At 42.1% G+C, this 21,810-nt stretch overlaps 1 protein-coding gene across 1 annotated transcript in view; it reads left to right on the top strand.

The window, feature by feature from the left end:
• The first annotated feature begins 6,912 nt into the window (after nt 1-6,912).
• The window catches only part of NAT16 (N-acetyltransferase 16 (putative)), a 34,104-nt gene continuing 19,206 nt past the window's right edge, over nt 6,913-21,810 (top strand). Inside the window, exon 1 of the mRNA XM_075859192.1 lies at nt 6,913-7,026. The gene's annotated coding sequence lies outside the window, so the exon portion shown is untranslated. The remainder of the gene's footprint in view (nt 7,027-21,810) is intronic.

Genomic DNA, 21,810 nt, shown 5'->3' with positions numbered 1-21,810 from the left:
TCACTGTGAGAGTTGTAACATTGTGTACTCTCGTGTGTATTTCTGTGTGAATGTGGGTGCACAGAGGTCCAAGGGTCTAAAGATTCGAGAAAGAGAGAGACCTCATCACTATAAGATAAAGCAGAATAGTGAATTTATTCACCCCACAGCAGAACTCCATTATGTCCGAACACAAATCGTCCTCATATCCGAGCGACCAGTGCCGCCATTAAGTCCACCTAGTTGCATTGTGACCATTCACAATAAATAGAATATGTTCTGCATGGCAAGAGACATTACACCGCTATCTAGGCAAATAGTCTATATTAGAATACAGGAGGCGAACCCCCTAATACATATACATTTGTAGCAAAATATCCGCTAAACTATGTAGTAGGGCCCAAATCTACGAGGTTTGGTAACACAATAAAAAAAAATTAAGATACTATATCTATATGGCCACTGGATACTACTCAGGATCCCATATTAAATATTTTTTATCAGTGGCCCGGCTAACAGGCTAGTCAATACAACCACACAGCATCACCCAATCCGGCTCAACCTAACAGACTACTCTAGACATTTTCTGCCAGTATCGTGCCGTATATCATGGAGCCATGTGACACGTCGAACAGCACGGAGAGTCAAAAAAACAAGGGAATATATAGGAGAAAATTATCCCCTGCGTCCACATCTATAATCCAGACTTCATCGACGACATTATCATAGCGGTATCCTATTTCAGAATCTATTCAATCCTCCAGGTTCCAAAGCATCCAGTTAAAAAAATCATCTAAGTCCCAATTTCTTCTAAATATTTTCCCTGTTACCCCCCCCCCCCCCCCATCTGAGAGGAGGAACCCCTTCCAGGTTGGGATATGCTACGGCTACAACTCGAAAAATGTGCTGCCACTGGTAATTCTATTAGGTCTTTTCGGATCGTATACTTATGTTGGTTGATTGTATTAAAAGTAATCCTAAAAACACGATCAATTCCTTACTTTACAGTGAGTTACGAAGAGTGAGACGAACTGTGTCAGACAAGGGTCAAATAAACCCGAGACAATGTGGGGGAAATTCCTTGGATGAGGTTATCCTAAACCCTTTTGGATAGGACTAAACTCAAGGTTATGGAGCATGATAGGGGCATTTCTTAAAACAGCAAAAATCAAGAACGAAACTAAAGAGATTGCTGTTCGTATCTACCTACTGGTCCATAAGTGGAAAGATATTGAATATCCTAAGGGAACATTGGTCAATCTTGAAAGAATCTTTTCCTCAAATTGCTGAGTTTCAAATGCCTCCCATTATGTCCTATAGGAGATCGAGGAAATTAGATCCATGCAAAGATCCCATATTGACTGCAGAGCAGCCTATAGAAACATGTTTCTGCCCTGCTTGTCAGGGAAGGAGCAGAGCCTCTGCAGTACATGGCAGTATGTCTTCGGAGACTCCTCCTGTCCAGCTTGTCAAGGAAGGAGCAGAGCCTCTGCAGTAACATGGCAGTATATCTGAGCAGACTCCTCCTGTCCAGCTTGTCAACGAAGGAGCAGAGCCTCTGCAGAAGCATGGTAGTATTGCTAAGAAGATTCCTGCTTGTCAGGGAAGGAGTAGAGACTCTGCAGTAACATGGAAGTATGTTACATTGTGTCACATAATGGCTACATGTGTGTCACATAGTCACTGTAAGATTGTATCACTGGCATTGCTACCTTAATAATGTAATCACTGTAACAATGTATCACTATGTGAAGCTTATATTCCACATGTTCAAAGTGATGGTTTTATTTGTATCCCAGAGTCAGTGTTACATTGTATCACTGTGTAATTATTATATGTGTATCCCAGAGTCACTGTTACATTGTATCACTGTGTAATGATTATATGTGTATCCCAGAGTCACTGTTACATTGTATCACTGTGTAATTATTATATGTGTATCCCAGAGTCTCTGTTACATTGTATCACTGTGTAATTATTATATGTGTATCCCAGAGTCTCTGTTACATTGTATCACTGTGTAATTATTATATTTGTATACCAGAGTCACTGTTACATTGTATCACTGTGTAATGATTATGTGTATCCCAGAGTCACTGTTACATTGTATCACTGTGTAATTATTATATGTGTATCCCAGAGTCACTGTTACATTGTATCACTGTGTAATTATTATATGTGTATCCCAGAGTCTCTGTTACATTGTATCACTGTGTAATTATTATATTTGTATACCAGAGTCACTGTTACATTGTATCACTGTGTAATTATTATATGTGTATCCCAGAGTCACTGTTACATTGTATCACTGTGTAATTATTATATGTGTATCCCAGAGTCACTGGTACATTGTATCACTGTGTAATGATTATATTTGTATCTCAGAGTCTCTGTTACATTGTATCACTGTGTAATTATTATATGTGTATCCCAGAGTCACTGTTACATTGTATCACTGTGTAATTATTATATGTGTATCCCAGAGTCACTGTTACATTGTATCACTGTCTAATGATTATATGTGTATCCCAGAGTCACTGTTACATTGTATCACTGTGTAATGATTATGTGTATCCCAGAGTCACTGGTACATTGTATCACTGTGTAATGATTATATGTGTATCCCAGAGTCACTGTTACATTGTATCACTGTGTAATTATTATATGTGTATCCCAGAGTCTCTGTTACATTGTATCACTGTGTAATGATTATATGTGTATCCCAGAGTCTCTGTTACATTGTATCACTGTGTAATTATTATATGTGTATCCCAGAGTCTCTGTTACATTGTATCACTGTGTAATGATTATATGTGTATCCCAGAGTCACTGGTACATTGTATCACTGTGTAATGATTATATGTGTATCCCAGAGTCTCTGTTACATTGTATCACTGTGTAATTATTATATGTGTATCCCAGAGTCAGTGTTACATTGTATCACTGTGTAATTATTATATGTGTATCCCAGAGTCACTGTTACATTGTATCACTGTGTAATTATTATATGTGTATCCCAGAGTCACTGTTACATTGTATCACTGTGTAATGATTATATTTGTATCCCAGAGTCACTGTTACATTGTATCACTGTGTAATGATTATATTTGTATCCCAGAGTCTCTGTTACATTGTATCACTGTGTAATGATTATATGTGTATCCCAGAGTCACTGTTACATTGTATCACTGTGTAATGATTATATGTGTATCCCAGAGTCACTGTTACATTGTATCACTGTGTAATGATTATATGTGTATCCCAGAGTCACTGTTACATTGTATCACTGTGTAATTATTATATGTGTATCCCAGAGTCTCTGTTACATTGTATCACTGTGTAATGATTATATTTGTATCCCAGAGTCTCTGTTACATTGTATCACTGTGTAATGATTATATTTGTATACCAGAGTCTCTGTTACATTGTATCACTGTGTAATTATTATATTTGTATACCAGAGTCACTGTTACATTGTATCACTGTGTAATGATTATATTTGTATCCCAGAGTCACTGTTACATTGTATCACTGTCTAATGATTATATGTGTATCCCAGAGTCACTGTTACATTGTATCACTGTGTAATGATTATATTTGTATCCCAGAGTCTCTGTTACATTGTATCACTGTGTAATGATTATAATTGTATCCCAGAGTCACTGGTACATTGTATCACTGTGTAATTATTATATGTGTATCCCAGAGTCACTGGTACATTGTATCACTGTGTAATGATTATATTTGTATCTCAGAGTCTCTGTTACATTGTATCACTGTGTAATGATAATATGTGTATCCCAGAGTCACTGTTACATTGTATCACTGTGTAATTATTATAATTGTATCCCAGAGTCACTGGTACATTGTTACATAGGTTGAAAAGAGACATAGGTGCATCAGGTTCAACCTTTCTCAATAAATTACCCGTCTTTCATTGCTTGATTATTTATAACCCTCAATGCCATTTGTCAGTAAATAATCATCTAGCCTTTTTTTAAATGCTGACATAGTATCTGCCATCACTACCACTTGGGGAAGGGCATTCCATAGCTTGACCACTCTAACTGTAAAGAACCCTTTCCTATATTGATGTCTGAAACGTCTTTCTTCCACATGCGATGGGTGTCCCCTGGTCCTTTGTAGAGTCCTTGGAAGGAACAGATCATGTGCTAGTTCTCTGTATTGACCACACATATACTTATACATATTAATAAGATCACCTCTAAGACATATTTTTTCCAAGTTGAACAAGCCCAATTTTTCTAGCGTTTCATTGTAAGGCTGGATTCACACGAGCATGTTCGGTCCGTAAAAGACGGAACGTATTTTGGCCGCAAGTCAGGGACCGAACACACTGCAGGGAGCCGGGCTCCTAGCATCATAGTGGTGTATGACGCTAGAAGTCACTGCCTCTCCGTGGAACTACTGTCCCGTACTGAAAACATGATTAAATTACGGGACAGTTGTCCGGCAGTGAGGCAGGGACTCCTAGCGTCGTACATAACTATGATGCTAAGAGCCCGGCTCCCTGCACTGTGTTCGGTCCGGGACTTGCGGCCGAAATACGTTCCGTCCTTAACTGACCGAACATGCTCGTGTGAATCCAGCCTAAGCGACACCTCCCATCCCATTTAATAATCTTGTTGCCCGCCTTTGAACCCTCTCCAGTCCTCCTATGTCCTCTTTACAATGTGGAGCCCAAAACTGAATTCCATATTCTAGATGTGGCATTACAAGGGATTTATAGACGGGTAATATTACATTTTAATACAGGTTTTTATCTCTCTTCTTATACACCCCAAAATCCTATTTGCTTTTGCAGCTGCTGCCTGACATTGAGTGCTGCTGCTTAGCTTATTTCTTATCAGAATTCCCAGGTCCTTCTCTTGATCCATTATCTCCAGTTTTATTTGATTCAATGTTTATGAATTAATGCTACTATTGCGTCCTAAGTGCATTACTTTACATTTATCAACATTAAATTTCATCTGCCGTGTTTTTGCCCATGCTGCCAGCTTATTATTTGTATCCCAGAGTCACTGTTACATTGTATCACTGTGTAATGATAATATTTATATCCCAGAGTCACTGTTACATTGTATCACTGTGTAATTATTATATGTGTATCCCAGAGTCTCTGTTACATTGTATCACTGTGTAATTATTATATGTGTATCCCAGAGTCTCTGTTACATTGTATCACTGTGTAATGATAATATTTATATCCCAGAGTCAGTGTTACATTGTATCACTGTGTAATAATTATATGTGTATCCCAGAGTCACTGTTACATTGTATCACTGTGTAATGATTATATGTGTATCCCAGAGTCACTGTTACATTGTATCACTGTGTAATTATTATATGTGTATCCCAGAGTCACTGTTACATTGTATCACTGTGTAATTATTATATGTGTATCCCAGAGTCACTGTTACATTGTATCACTGTGTAATGATTATATGTGTATCCCAGAGTCACTGTTACATTGTATCACTGTGTAATGATTATATGTGTATCCCAGAGTCACTGTTACATTGTATCACTGTGTAATTATTATATGTGTATCCCAGAGTCACTGTTACATTGTATCACTGTGTAATGATTATATGTGTATCCCAGAGTCACTGTTACATTGTATCACTGTGTAATTATTATATGTGTATCCCAGAGTCACTGTTACATTGTATCACTGTGTAATGATTATATGTGTATCCCAGAGTCACTGTTACATTGTATCACTGTGTAATGATTATATGTGTATCCCAGAGTCACTGTTACATTGTATCACTGTGTAATGATTATATTTGTATACCAGAGTCAGTGTTACATTGTATCACTGTGTAATGATTATAATTGTATACCAGAGTCAGTGTTACATTGTATCACTGTGTAATTATTATATGTGTATCCCAGAGTCTCTGTTACATTGTATCACTGTGTAATGATTATATTTGTATACCAGAGTCAGTGTTACATTGTATCACTGTGTAATTATTATATGTGTATCCCAGAGTCTCTGTTACATTGTATCACTGTGTAATGATAATATTTATATCCCAGAGTCAGTGTTACATTGTATCACTGTGTAATGATTATATGTGTATCCCAGAGTCACTGTTACATTGTATCACTGTGTAATGATTATATGTGTATCCCAGAGTCACTGTTACATTGTATCACTGTGTAATTATTATATGTGTATCCCAGAGTCACTGTTACATTGTATCACTGTGTAATTATTATATGTGTATCCCAGAGTCACTGTTACATTGTATCACTGTGTAATTATTATATGTGTATACCAGAGTCAGTGTTACATTGTATCACTGTGTAATGATTATATGTGTATCCCAGAGTCACTGTTACATTGTATCACTGTGTAATGATTATATGTGTATCCCAGAGTCACTGTTACATTGTATCGTCCTGTGATTATTACATTACACCAGTGTTTATGGTTGTGTTACATATTTTTTATATTTTCTTTATCACCTATTTTTTAAGTGTGGCAAGCTTTGCCCTTCATCTTCACCCTTCTTAGTAGGTATCAAGTGCATTGTAAGAGAATAAAGATTATTTTGCCCACCAAGGCCCACTGCCCCTCAATAATGCCTGGTACAGACATTCCCTTTATATTCTGTATCTACGGTGGTGAGGGTATGTCACGTGCCATCAACCAGAGAAGAGACAAGTGCCAGATGAATGCACCCCTTCCTTTCCTTAATGAATTCTTCATGATCTCAGAGGCCAGCATCTCTCACTATCCATGTGCCCATTTCATGCCCAGGCCTCTGAATGAAAGCTGGATGTGGGAGGAAAGCAGGGACAGGGAGAGAGATGGAGGGAGGGTGAGCGAGATGGAGGGAGGGCGAGAGAGATGGAGGGGGTGCTTTTCTTTCTTCTATAGAGGGGGAGGGGAGCAGAAAAAGGATTTCGAACTGGGGAGGGCACATAGAGATGATATAGGGAGACAGATGCACGGAGACTAGAAGAGAGAAAGACATAGGAAGAATACCAAGGACTGCCACCCACAATTCATCGGTCGGTAACACTGCCTATATTCTATATATCCTGTACATGTATATATGGGTGCTGGTGTATGTGTCTGCCTAATACAGGGGATGTATGAGCTCTGAGGTCTGGATAACAGAAGAAGGTATGAGACCTGCATGATGTGCCTCTGAAAGGCAGGAATATGGACAAGTGACAATGGTGCTTCATGATGCAACCGCAGAGAGGAGAGGAGAAAATCCTGCTGCCTGTGTAATAGGAGGATGGAGCGAGACATTGCTCATACACAGAGGCATTGATGTCACCTATAGGAGCAAGAGAAGGCATGAAAACGGGAAGGTGACAAGACAATGTCAAAAAATGAGGGGACGGCGATCCGTGTCTTGGTGTCTGTGTATTAGGAGGAGAGGTCTGTGTATACTGATGTCTGTGTATTAGGAGGAGAGGTCTGTGTGTCCTGATGTCTGTGTATTAGGAGGAGAGGTCTGTGTCCTGATGTCTGTGTATTAGGAGGAGAGGTCTGTGTGTGCTGATGTCTGTGTATTAGGAGGAGAGGTCTGTGTACTGATGTCTGTGTATTAGGTGGAGAGGTCTGTGTGTTAGGAGAGGTCTGTGTACTGATGTCTGTGTATTAGGAGGAGAGGTTTGTGTACTGATGTCTGTGTATTAGGAGGAGAGGTCTGTGTACGGGATGTCTGTATTAGGAGGAGAGGTCTGTGTATTAGGAGGAGAGGTCTGTGTACTGATGTCTGTGTATTAGGAGGAGAGGTCTGTGTGTACTGATGTCTGTATTAGGTGGAGAGGTCTGTGTGAACTGATGTCTGTGTATTAGGAGGAGAGGTCTGTGTGTACTGATGTCTGTGTATTAGGAGGAGAGGTCTGTGTGCTGATGTCTGTGTATTAGGAGGAGAGGTCTGTGTGTACTGATGTCTGTGTATTAGGAGAGGTCTGTGTGTCCTGATGTCTGTGTATTAGGAGGAGAGGTCTGTGTCCTGATGTCTGTGTATTAGGAGGAGAGGTCTGTGTCCTGATGTCTGTGTATTAGGAGGAGAGGTCTGTGTGTACTGATGTCTGTGTATTAGGAGGAGAGGTCTGTGTACTGATGTCTGTGTATTAGGAGGAGAGGTCTGTGTCCTGATGTATGTGTATTAGGAGGAGAGGTCTGTGTGTACTGATGTCTGTGTATTAGGAGGAGAGGTCTATGTACTGATGTCTGTGTATTAGGAGGAGAGGTCTGTGTGTACTGATGTCTGTGTATTAGGAGGAGAGGTCTGTGTGTACTGATGTCTGTGTATTAGGAGGAGAGGTCTGTGTGCTGATGTCTGTGTATTAGGAGGAGAGGTCTGTGTACTGATGTCTGTGTATTAGGAGGAGAGGTCTATGTACTGATGTCTGTGTATTAGGAGGAGAGGTCTGTGTGTACTGATGTCTGTGTATTAGGAGGAGAGGTCTGTGTGTACTGATGTCTGTGTATTAGGAGGAGAGGTCTGTGTATACTGATGTCTGTGTATTAGGAGGAGAGGTCGGTGTGTGCTGATGTCTGTGTATTAGGAGGAGAGGTCTGTGTGTACTGATGTCTGTGTATTAGGAGGAGAGGTCTGTGTGTCCTGATGTATGTGTATTAGGAGGAGAGGTCTGTGTACTGATGTATGTGTATTAGGAGGAAAGGTCTGTGTGTACTGATGTCTGTGTATTAGGAGGAGAGGTCTGTGTCCTGATGTCTGTGTATTAGGAGGAGAGGTCTGTGTACTGATGTCTGTGTATTAGGAGGAGAGGTCTGTGTGTACTGATGTCTGTGTATTAGGAGGAGAGGTCTGTGTACTGATGTCTGTGTATTAGGAGGAGAGGTCTGTGTGTACTGATGTCTGTGTATTAGGAGGAGAGGTCTGTGTGTCCTGATGTCTGTGTATTAGGAGGAGAGGTCTGTGTGTCCTGATGTCTGTGTATTAGGAGGAGAGGTCTGTGTCCTGATGTCTGTGTATTAGTAGGAGAGGTCTGTGTGTCCTGATGTCTGTGTATTAGGAGGAGAGGTCTGTGTGTACTGATGTCTGTGTATTAGGAGGAGAGGTCTGTGTACTGATGTCTGTGTACTAAGAGGAGAGGTCTGTGTGTACTGATGTCTGTGTATTAGGAGGAGAGGTCTGTGTGTACTGATGTCTGTGTATTAGGAGGAGAGGTCTGTGTATTAGGAGGAGAGGTCTGTGTGTCCTGATGTCTGTGTATTAGGAGGAGAGGTCTGTGTGTCCTGATGCCTGTGTATTAGGAGGAGAGGTCTGTGTGTACTGATGTCTGTGTATTAGGAGGAGAGGTCTGTGTGTGCTGATGTCTGTGTATTAGGAGGAGAGGTCTGTGTGTACTGATGTCTGTGTATTAGGAGGAGAGGTCTGTGTACTGATGTATGTGTATTAGGAGGAGAGGTCTATGTACTGATATCTGTGTATTAGGAGGAGAGGTCTATGTACTGATGTCTGTGTATTAGGAGGAGAGGTCTGTGTATACTGATGTCTGTGTATTAGGAGGAGAGGTCTGTGTGTACTGATGTCTGTGTATTAGGAGGAGAGGTCTGTGTATACTGATGTCTGTGTATTAGGAGGAGAGGTCGGTGTGTGCTGATGTCTGTGTATTAGGAGGAGAGGTCTGTGTGTACTGATGTCTGTGTATTAGGAGGAGAGGTCTGGGTGTACTGATGTCTGTGTATTAGGAGGAGAGGTCTGTGTGTACTGATGTCTGTGTATTAGGAGGAGAGGTCTGTGTGTCCTGATGTCTGTGTATTAGTAGGAGAGGTCTGTGTGTCCTGATGTCTGTATATTAGGAGGAGAGGTCTGTGTGTCCTGATGTCTGTGTATTAGGAGGAGAGGTCTGTGTGTCCTGATGTCTGTATATTAGGAGGAGAGGTCTGTGTGTCCTGATGTCTGTGTATTAGGAGGAGAGGTCTGTGTCTCCTGATGTCTGTGTATTAGGAGGAGAGGTCTGTGTACTGAGGTCTGTGTATTAGGAGGAGAGGTCTGTGTGCTGATGGCTGTGTATTAGGAGGAGAGGTCTGTGTGCTGATGTCTGTGTACTGATGTCTGTGTATTAGGAGGAGAGGTCTGTGTGTACTGATGTCTGTGTATTAGGAGGAGAGGTCTGTGTGTCCTGGTGTCTGTGTATTAGGAGGAGAGGTCTGTGTGTCCTGATGTCTGTGTATTAGGAGGAGAGGTCTATGTGTACTGATGTCTGTGTATTAGGAGGAGAGGTCTGTGTGTCCTGATGTCTGTGTATTAGGAGGAGAGGTCTGTGTACTGATGTCTGTGTATTAGGAGGAGAGGTCTGTGTGTCCTGATGTCTGTGTGCTGATGTCTGTGTATTAGGAGGAGAGGTCTGTGTGTCCTGATGTCTGTGTATTAGGAGGAGAGGTCTGTGTGTCCTGATGTCTGTGTATTAGGAGGAGAGGTCTGTGTCTCCTGATGTCTGTGTATTAGGAGGAGAGGTCTGTGTGTCCTGATGTCTGTGTATTAGGAGGAGAGGTCTGTGTGTCCTGATGTCTGTGTATTAGGAGGAGAGGTCTGTGTGCTGATGTCTGTTTATTAGGAGGAGAGGTCTGTGTAATAGGAGGAGAGGTCTGTGTGTCCTGATGTCTGTGTATTAGGAGGAGAGGTCTGTGTACTGAGGTCTGTGTATTAGGAGGAGAGGTCTGTGTGTACTGATGTCTGTGTATTAGGAGGAGAGGTCTGTGTACTGATGTCTGTGTATTAGTAGGAGAGATCTGTGTGTACTGATGTCTGTATATTAGGAGGAGAGGTCTGTGTGTACTGATGTCTGTGTATTAGGAGGAGAGGTCTGTGTGCTGATGTCTGTGTATTAGGAGGAGAGGTCTGTGTGTCCTGATGTCTGTGTATTAGGAGGAGAGGTCTGTGTGTACTGATGTCTGTGTATTAGGAGGAGAGGTCTGTGTGTACTGATGTCTGTGTATTAGGAGGAGAGGTCTGTGTGTACTGATGTCTGTATATTAGGAGGAGAGGTCTGTGTATTAGGAGGAGAGGTCTGTGTGTACTGAGGTCTGTGTATTAGGAGGAGAGGTCTGTGTGTCCTGATGTCTGTGTATTAGGAGGAGAGGTCTGTGTATTAGGAGGAGAGGTCTGTGTGTACTGATGTCTGTGTATTAGGAGGAGAGGTCTGTGTGTACTGATGTCTGTGTATTAGGAGGAGAGGTCTGTGTACTGATGTCTGTGTATTAGGAGGAGAGGTCTGTGTGTCCTGATCTCTGTGTATTAGGAGGAGAGGTCTGTGTGTACTGATGTCTGTGTATTAGGAGGAGAGGTCTGTGTACTGATGTCTGTGTATTAGGAGGAGAGGTCTGTGTGCTGATGTCTGTGTATTAGGAGGAGAGGTCTGTGTCCTGATGTCTGTGTATTAGGAGGAGAGGTCTGTGTACTGATGTCTGTGTATTAGGAGGAGAGGTCTGTGTGTCCTGATGTTTGTGTATTAGGAAGAGAGGTCTGTGTACTGATGTCTGTGTATTAGGAGGAGAGGTCTGTGTGCTGATGTCTGTATTAGGAGGAGAGGTCTGTGTGTCCTGATGTCTGTGTATTAGGAGGAGAGGTCCGTGTGTCTTGATGTCTGTGTATTAGGAGGAGAGGTCTGTGTGTCCTGATGTCTGTGTATTAGGAGGAGAGGTCTGTGTGTACTGATGTCTGTGTATTAGGAGGAGAGGTCTGTGTGTTCTGATCTCTGTGTATTAGTAGGAGAGGTCTGTGTGCTGATGTATGTGTATTAGGAGGAGAGGTCTGTGTGTCCTGATGTCTGTGTATTAGGAGGAGAGGTCGGTGTGTCCTGATGTCTGTGTATTAGGAGGAGAGGTCTGTGTGTACTGATGTCTGTGTATTAGGAGGAGAGGTCTGTGTGTCCTGATCTCTGTGTATTAGGAGGAGAGGTCTGTGTGTCCTGATCTCTGTGTATTAGTAGGAGAGGTCTGTGTGTCCTGATGTCTGTGTATTAGGAGGAGAAGTCTGTGTACTGATGTCTTTGTATTAGGAGGAGAGGTCTGTGTGTCCTGATCTCTGTGTATTAGGTGGAGAGGTCTGTGTGTCCTGATGTCTGTGTATTAGGAGGAGAGGTCTGTGTGTCCTGATCTCTGTGTATTAGGAGGAGAGGTCGGTGTGTCCTGATGTCTGTGTATTAGGAGGAAAGGTCTGTGTGTCCTGATGGCTGTGTATTAGGAGGAGAGGTCTGTGTGCTGATGTCTGTGTATTAGGTGGAGAGGTCTGTGTCCTGATGTCTGTGTATTAGGAGGAAAGGTCTGTGTGTCCTGATGACTGTGTATTAGGAGGAGAGGTCTGTGTCCTGATGTCTGTGTATTAGGAGGAGAGGTCTGTGTACTGATGTCTGTGTATTAGGAGGAGAGGTCTGTGTCCTGATGTCTGTGTATTAGTAGGAGAGGTCTGTGTGTCCTGATGTCTGTGTATTAGGAGGAGAGGTCTGTGTCCTGATGTCTGTGTATTAGTAGGAGAGGTCTGTGTGTCCTGATGTCTGTGTATTAGGAGGAGAGGTCTGTGTCCTGATGTCTGTGTATTAGGAGGAGAGGTCTGTGTACTGATGTCTGTGTATTGGGAGGAGAGGTCTGTGTATTGGGAGGAGAGGTCTGTGTGTCCTGATGTCTGTGTATTAGGAGGAGAGGTTTGTGTACTGATGTCTGTGTATTAGGAGGAGAGGTCTGTGTGTCCTGATGTCTGTGTATTAGGAGGAGAGGTCTGTGTGCTGATGTCTGTGTATTAGGAGGAGAGGTTTGTGTACTGATGTCTGTGTATTAGGAGGAGAGGTCTGTGTGTCCTGATGTCTGTGTATTAGGAGGAGAGGTCTGTGTGTCCTGATGTCTGTGTATTAGGAGGAGAGGTCTGTGTCCTGATGTCTGTGTATTAGTAGGAGAGGTCTGTGTGTCCTGATGGCTGTGTATTAGGAGGAGAGGTCTGTGTGTCCTGATGGCTGTGTATTAGGAGGAGAGGTCTGTGTGTCCTGATTCTGTGTATTAGGAGGAGAGGTCTGTGTGTCCTGATGTCTGTGTATTAGGAGGAGAGGTCTGTGTATTAGGAGGAGAGGTCTGTGTGTCCTGATGTCTGTGTATTAGGAGGAGAGGTCTGTGTGTCCTGATGTCTGTGTATTAGGAGGAGAGGTCTGTGTGCCCTGATGTCTGTGTATTAGGGAGGAGAGGTCTGTGTGCTGATGTCTGTGTATTAGGAGGAGAGGTCTGTGTGCTGATGTCTGTGTATTAGGAGGAGAGGTCTGTGTGCTGATGTCTGTGTATTAGGAGGAGAGGTCTGTGTACTGATGTCTGTGTATTAGGAGGAGAGGTCTGTGTACTGATGTCTGTGTATTAGGAGGAGAGGTCTGTGTGTACTGATGTCTGTGTATTAGGAGGAGAGGTCTATGTACTGATGTCTGTGTATTAGGAGGAAAGGTCTGTGTATACTGATGTCTGTGTATTAGGAGGAGAGGTCTGTGTGTCCTGATGTCTGTGTATTAGGAGGAGAGGTCTGTGTATTAGGAGAGGTCTATGTACTGATGTCTGTGTATTAGGAGGAGAGGTCTGTGTCCTGATTTCTGTGTATTAGTAGGAGAGGTCTGTGTGTCCTGATGTCTGTGTATTAGGAGGAGAGGTCTGTGTACTGATGTCTGTGTATTAGGAGGAGTGGTCTGTGTCCTGATGTCTGTGTATTAGGAGGAGAGGTCTGTGTATTAGGAGGAGAGGTCTATGTGTCCTGATGTCTGTGTATTAGGAGGAGAGGTCTGTGTACTGATGTCTGTGTATTAGGAGGAGAGGTCTGTGTATTAGGAGGAGAGGTCTGTGTGTCCTGATGTCTGTGTATTAGGAGGAGAGGTCTGTGTACTGATGTCTGTGTATTAGGAGGAGAGGTCTGTGTGTCCTGATGTCTGTGTATTAGGAGGAGAGGTCTGTGTATTAGGAGGAGAGGTCTGTGTGTCCTGATGTCTGTGTATTAGGAGGAGAGGTCTGTGTACTGATGTCTGTGTATTAGGAGGAGAGGTCTGTGTGCTGATGTCTGTGTATTAGGAGGAGAGGTCTGTGTACTGATGTCTGTGTATTAGGAGGAGAGGTCTGTGTGCTGATGTCTGTGTATTAGGAGGAGAGGTCTGTGTGTACTGATGTATGTGTATTAGGAGGAGGAGAGGTCTGTGTGCTGATGTATGTGTATTAGGAGGAGGAGAGGTCTGTGTGCTGATGTCTGTGTATTAGGAGGAGAGGTCTGTGTGCTGATGTCTGTGTATTAGGAGGAGAGGTTTGTGTACTGATGTCTGTGTATTAGGAGGAGAGGTCTGTGTGTCCTGATGTCTGTGTATTAGTAGGAGAGATCTGTGTACTGATGTCTGTGTATTAGGAGGAGAGATCTGTGTCCTGAAGTCTGTGTATTAGGAGGAGAGAAGGTGATTGATAGGTCATTAGAAGCTGGGTAATCCATCTATAGTGCTCTCCCCCTTGTGGTGGGTGCAGGAATTTCACATTTTCTTGATTGACCTCTGTATTGTAAGTGGTGGGGTATTGGCCCAAGATTCATGGTAAATGCATCGGTGGATGGAGGGCAAACACCAGGCCCATTTTCCTGGGAGGCAAAATCGGGTACCATAATAGAGGGCCTTTACTATGTGCCTCCTGCCGTCTGTGTACACAGCTGCTCAAAGGTTACCTCTAGGTGTGTAATATATATATATATATATATATATATATATATATATATATATATATATATATATATATATATATATATATATATGTTGAGTATCCTATCAAAGGTTTTTCATATCTTCAGTAATATAATTTTTTATACTCCAGACGCATCCAAAGCTGCATTTACAATATAACTTCTGAGCTAACATCTTTAGGAGTCCCCTTCTTGTTCAGTATCTATACAGTAAGCACCTTTCTTTATGTAGTCTGAACTACACTACAGTAATCTTTATTGTATTATAGGAATTTGGGAAGCCACGAAGGATCTCTGTGGACGTGTCGTTCACTGGTTCCAGTGGCAGCCAGCCAAAATTGTCATAGATTTAGATGTGACCAGAGTTGAAGAGGCAACAATACGGCAGCCTCACATCTCTGATCCATCTCCATGATCATACTGACCAGTGGCAGATTTAGTAGACCAACGGCCCTGGGCTGTTCCACAAACTTGGGTCCCCATTCCCCACCGCCGCTCTGACCTGTCTATAGTGACCACCTTTTTGTGCGAGCACTGACAAATGTTTGTTACGATTCCCCTTTCACAGGGCTGTGACCCTACATACTGACAGTCTCCAACCATCGCTGACAATATCACACTGTGTAGGGACACATCCTCTTGACAATGGGAATGGTAACACGCATTTGTCTATTAGTCCTGGGTACACTGATTTCCTACAACAGACATGTCAGGAGAGGGTTCAGATCCCGTATAGATCCAGTGACTCACAGGTGATGTCTTCTCTGAATGGAGTAGTTTTCTTTACTTCTCCGTCTGACGCGGACCGTTATGGCGACTTCTCCTGATGAAACATCTTTGCTCCTCGCTTCTGCGGCCATTTCCAGCCTCTATTGAAACATACAAATTTAGACACCAAGGCCCAGGCCCATACATTAAAGGGGTTGTCCGGGCACAGACCGTGTTTTATACTGATTACCTATCGATGTGCCCGGACAACCCCTTTTACTTAGACTAATAAATTTGGACCCCAGACTAGATCATAGAATACATACAGACCCAAACCTCCTAAACTATTGCAGTCCCCAGACCAGACCCACTAAACAAATACAGACCCCAGAACAAGCAAACTAAATAAATACAGACCTCAGACCAGACCCCAAAATACAGACCCCAGACCTGATCCCCTACACTAATAAAGACCCCAGACCCGGCTCCCTAAAGTAATACAGACCCAACCCCAGACCTGGCCCTCTTAATACAGACCCAAGACCAGACCCCCTAAACTAATACAGACCCCTAAATAAAGACCCCTAAACTAATACAGACCCTAGACCTGGCCCCCTAAACACAGACCCCATAAACTAATACAAACCCCAGACCCCTAAATACAGACCCCAGACCTGACGACCTTAAGTAATACAGACCCCAGACCAGACCCCCTAATCTAATACAGACCCCAGACCAGATCCCTAAATAAAGACCCCTAAACTAATACAGACCCTGGAACAGGCCCCCTAAATAAAGACCCCAGACATCAAACTAATACAGGCCCCCTAAATACAGACCCCAGAAACTAACACAGACCCCTAAATATACAGACCATAAACCCCTTAAACTGATACAGACCTGAGACCCCCTAAATACAGACCCCAGACCCCTTAAACTAATACAGACACCAAACCTCCTAAATACAGACCAGACCCCCTAAGTACAGACCCCACACCAGACCCCCTAAATACAGACTCCTTAAACAAATCCATCCCCTTCTACTTACAGCTCACCTCAGTCTTCTCTGTGGAGTTTTGCTGCTGCTGTGGTCATGTGACCAGCAGGTCTCTAAACAGTAGTAAGAACTTCAGAGATGAGGTCATGTGACCAGCAGGTCTCTAAACAGTAGTAAGAACTTCAGAGATGAGGTCATGTGACCAGCAGGTCTCTAAACAGTAGTAAGAACTTCAGCGATGAGGTCATGTGACCAGCAGGTCTCTAAACAGTAGTAAGAACTTCAGCGATGAGGTCATGTGACCAGCAGGTCTCTAAACAGTAGTAAGAACTTCAGCGATGAGGTCATGTGACCAGCAGGTCTCTAAACAGTAGTAAGAACTTCAGCGATGAGGTCATGTGACCTGGAGTTTTTTGCAGGCAGAAAATCTGCCTCAAAATTCCGTTTGTAATTTTGAAGCAGATTTTGATCTGCATGCACGCCGTTTTGCGCGGTGTTTTTTGAGCGCAGCGGGCAAAAAACGCAGCAAAATACGTTTTCTCTGCCTCCCATTGATGTCAATGGGAGGTCAGAGACGTGAACGCCCGAAGATAGGGCATTTCACTTCTTTTTCCGCCAAGACGGTTTTTCCGCCGCCGCCTACCATTGAAAACAATGGGACGCATTTTCGTCCGTTTTTGGGCGCGTTTTCCGACACGGTTTCCACGTTAAAAAAAACGTGTAAAAAAAGTCTGTGTGAACTTACCCATGATGAGTCCTCCTGACGCAATCGTCTGTCAGTGACTACTGCTCCTTACCTATTGAGTGTGACATCTTCATATAATAATTGGTTGTGGTTGTGTGTGGGGTGACAGCGGGCGTGGTGACGGGTGAGATGTGGTAGTGAGTAGGGGGCACTTATCTCTGGGCTTATGTATTAATCAGTGTAGGATATAGTTAGAGTGTATGTAGTGATATGTGCAGCTGCTGCTGGAGGGCGGGGGGCAGCTGTGCTGATCGGCTGGATCCTCAGATTTGGTTTCATGGATTTGCTTGCTGCATGTAGAAGAAAATTTATTTCGCAGCATAAAAATTCATATGTCAAACATTCCGCGTCAGTCATGTGCCAGTCATGTGTCAATCATTCCGCGTCAGTCATGTGTCAGTCATTCCACGTCAGTCATGTGTCAGTCATTCCACGTCAGTCATTGGTCAGTCACCTGTCAGTCATTCCGCGTCAGTCATGTGTCAGTCATTCCGCGTCAGTCATGTGCCAGTCATGTGTCAATCATTCCGCGTCAGTCATGTGTCAGTCATTCCGCGTCAGTCATTCCGCGTCTGTCATGTGTCAGTCATTCCATGTCAGTCACCTGTCAGTCATTCCGCGTCAGTCATGTGTCAGTCATTCCGCGTCAGTCATTGCGCGTCAGTCATGTGTTAGTCATGTGTCAGTCATTCCGCGTCAGTCATGTGTCAGTCATTCCGCGTCAGTCATGTGTCAGTCATTCCGCATCAGTCATGTGTTAGTCATGTGTCAGTCATTCCACATTACGCGTCAGTCACGTGTCAGTCATTCCGCGTCAGTCATGTGTCAGTCATTCTGCGTCAGTCATGTGTCACTCATGTGTCAGTCGTGTGTCAGTCATGTGTCAGTCATTCCGCATCAGTCGTGTGCCAGTCATTCCGCGTCAGTGTTGAGTCAGTTATTCCGCGTCAGTCATGTGTTAGTCATTCCGCGCCAGTCATGTGTCAGTCATTCCGCTTCAGTCATGTGTCCATCATGTGTCAGTCATGTCAGTCATTCTGTGTCAGTCATGTGTCAATCATTCTGCGTTAGTCACGTGTCAATGAATCTGTGTCAGTCATGTGTCAGTCATGTATCAGTCATGTGTCAGTAATGTCTCAATCATTCCGTGTCAGTCATGTGTCAATCATTCCATGTAATTCATGTGTCAGTCATGTGTCAATCGTTCCGTGTCAGTCATGTTTCAGTCATTCCATGTCAGTCATTCCGCGTCAATCATGTGTCAATCATTCCGTGTCAGTCATGTGTCAGCCACGTGTCAATGAGTCTGTGTCAGTCATGTATCAGTCATGTGTCAGTCTTGTTGTGTCAGTAATGTGTCAATCATTCCGCTTCAGTCATGCGTCAATCATTCTGCGTCGGTCATTTGACAATGAATCTGTATCAGCCATTCAGTTTTCCTCTGTCACTTATCTACAGGGAACGCCACATGGGGCCCTATCTACAGGGACCGCCACAGGGGCACAGGGGGCTCTATCTACAGGGAACGCCACAGGGGTCTCTATCTACAGGGAACGCCACAAGTTGCTCTATCTACAGGAAACGCCACAGGGGGCCCTATCTACAGGGAACGCCACATGGGGCCCTATGTGGCGTTACCATCTAGATAGGGCCCCCTGTGGCGTTCCCTGCAGATAAGGGCCCCTATATAGTCCCCTGTAGTTAGTTCCCTGCATAGTCTTCTGTAGTTCTCATTCCCTGTATAGTCCCCTATGTAGTGCCCTATAGTGCCCACAGTAAAAAGGAAAAAAAACACATTTCCTTACCAGTCCCGTTGCCACGCCATCCTCCAGCGACGTCAGTCCTCCTCCATCGGAACGATGCAGCGGCGCGATGACGTCATCGCCATCGTGCCGACTATATATCTACGTCTGTATTACGGATGATATTCGTCACTATGTCATTAGTAGATACAGATCCGGAATACTAATGGGGTGTTTTCTATGGAGGTAATGGAATTGACGTGATTTTCCAGGCATCGGGCAGTTTTTCATACTGATGACCCATCCACAGAATCGGCCATCAATATATGACCTATGGGGTCAGACAGCAACGATCAGCTGCTGCGGTACGTGTTTCATATGCCCCTGTGACCAGCCTTATAAATTAACAAGTTTCATACTACGGACAAAAAGAACAGATGGAAAATACACTCCCGTGTGCAAGTGCCTTCCTATATCTCATGTCATGTAAGGAAATTCCTGCCATATAAAATAATTCTCTTCCATTAATAATTTGTTTTAAAAAATATGCAAGGTCAAAACTGATGCAGCGACGAGCCAGAAACCGTCCCACAAACTAGAAGCATCACTAACTACAGCAGAACCAGGCGGCAATAATGTATCTCCTGCTGGTGGTTAATAAACATAATATATGAGAAACACCAGCATATAAATGTTTAATGTCAAGTGTGCGAGTAATGTATCTATAAATCCGCTGCAGACACATAGTGCACGTGTCCTACACAGTCACATACAAGTTATTGTCTGTAGAGGGCAGTATTATACAAGTTATAGTCTTGTACATAGGGGGCAGTACTATAGTAGTTATATTCTTGTATATGGGGGCAGTACTATAGTAGTTATATTCTTGTATATAGGGGCAGTATTATAGTAGTTATATTCTTGTATATAGAGGGCAGTATTATACAAGTTATAGTCTTGTACATAGGGGGCAGTATTATAGTAGTTATATTCTTGTATATAGGGGCAGTATTATAGTAGTTATATTCTTGTACATAGGAGCAGTATTATAGTAGTTATATTCTTGTATATAGGGGGCAGTATTATAGTAGTTATATTCTTGTATATAGGGGGCAGTATTATAGTAGTTATATTCTTGTATATAGGAGCGGGAATTATAGTAGTTATATTCTTGTATATAGGGGGCAGTATTATAGTAGTTATATTCTTGTATATAGGGGGCAGTATTATAGTAGTTATATTCTTGTATATAGGAGCAGTATTATAGTAGTTATATTCTTGTACATAGGGGGCAGTATTATAGTAGTTATATTCTTGTATATAGGGGGCAGTATTATAGTAGTAATATTCTTGTATATAGGAGTAGTATTATAGTAGTTATATTCTTGTACATAGGGGGTAGTACTATAATAGTTATATTCTTGTATATAGGGGGCAGTATTATAGTAGTTATATTCTTGTATATAGGGGCAGTGTTAATGTAGTTATATTCTTGTATATAGGAGCAGTATTATAGTAGTTATATTCTTGTATAAAGGGGGTAGTACTATAATAGTTATATTCTTGTATATAGGGGGCAGTATTATAGTAGTTATATTCTTGTATATAGGGGCAGTGTTAATGTAGTTATATTCTTGTATATAGGAGCAGTATTATAGTAGTTATATTCTTGTATATAGGGGGCAGTATTGTAGTAGTTATATTCTTGTATATAGGGGCAGTATTGTAGTAGTTATATTCTTGTATATAGGGACAGTATTATAGTAGTTATATTCTTGTATATACGGGCAGTATTATAGTAGTTATATTCTTGTACATAGGAGCAGTATTATAGTAGTTATATTCTTGTATATAGGGGCAGTATTATAGTAGTTATATTCTTGTATATAGGGGCAGTATTATAGTAGTTATATTCTTGTATATAGAGGGCAGTATTATACAAGTTATAGTCTTGTACATAGGGGGCAGTACTATAGTAGTTACATTCTTGTATATAGGGGCAGTATTATAGTAGTTCTATTCTTGTACATAGGGGACAGTATTATAGTAGTTATATTCTTGTATAAAGGGGGTAGTACTATAATAGTTATATTCTTGTATATAGGGGGCAGTATTATTGTAGTTATATTCTTGTATATAGGGGCAGTGTTAATGTAGTTATATTCTTGTATATAGGAGCAGTATTATAGTAGTTATATTCCTGTATATAGGGGGCAGTATTATAGTAGTTATATTCTTGTACATAGGAGCAGTATTATAGTAGTTATATTCTTGTACATAGGGAGCAGTATTATACTAGTTATATTCTTGTATATAGGGGCAGTATTATAGTAGTTATATTCTTGTATATAGGGAGCAGTATTATAGTAGGTATATTCCTGTATATAGGGGGCAGTATTATAGTAGTTATATTCTTGTATATAGGGGCAGTGTTATAGTAGTTATATTATTGTATATAGGAGTAGTATTATAGTAGTTATATTCTTGTATATAGGGGCAGTATTATAGTAGTTATATTCTTGTATATAGGAGCAGTATTATAGTAGTTATATTCTTATACATAGGAGCAGTATTATAGTAGTTATATTCTTGTACATAGGGGCAGTATTATAGTAGTTATATTCTTGTATATAGGAGGAGTATTATATTAGTTATATTCTTGTATATAGGGGGCAGTATTATAGTAGTTATATTCTTGTATATAGGGGGCAGTATTATAGTAGTTATATTCTTGTATATAGGGGGCAGTACTATAGTAGTTATATTCTTGTATATAGGGGCAGTATTATAGTAGTTATATTCTTGTATATAGAGGGCAGTATTATACAAGTTATAGTCTTGTACATAGGGGGCAGTATTATAGTAGTTATATTCTTGTATATAGGGGCAGTATTATAGTAGTTATATTCTTGTACATAGGAGCAGTATTAT

The sequence above is a fragment of the Rhinoderma darwinii genome, chromosome 3 (genome assembly GCF_050947455.1).
Source record: "Rhinoderma darwinii isolate aRhiDar2 chromosome 3, aRhiDar2.hap1, whole genome shotgun sequence".
NCBI classification, from domain to species: domain Eukaryota; kingdom Metazoa; phylum Chordata; class Amphibia; order Anura; family Rhinodermatidae; genus Rhinoderma; species Rhinoderma darwinii.
This window is presented reverse-complemented; position numbering and strand designations above follow the sequence as displayed.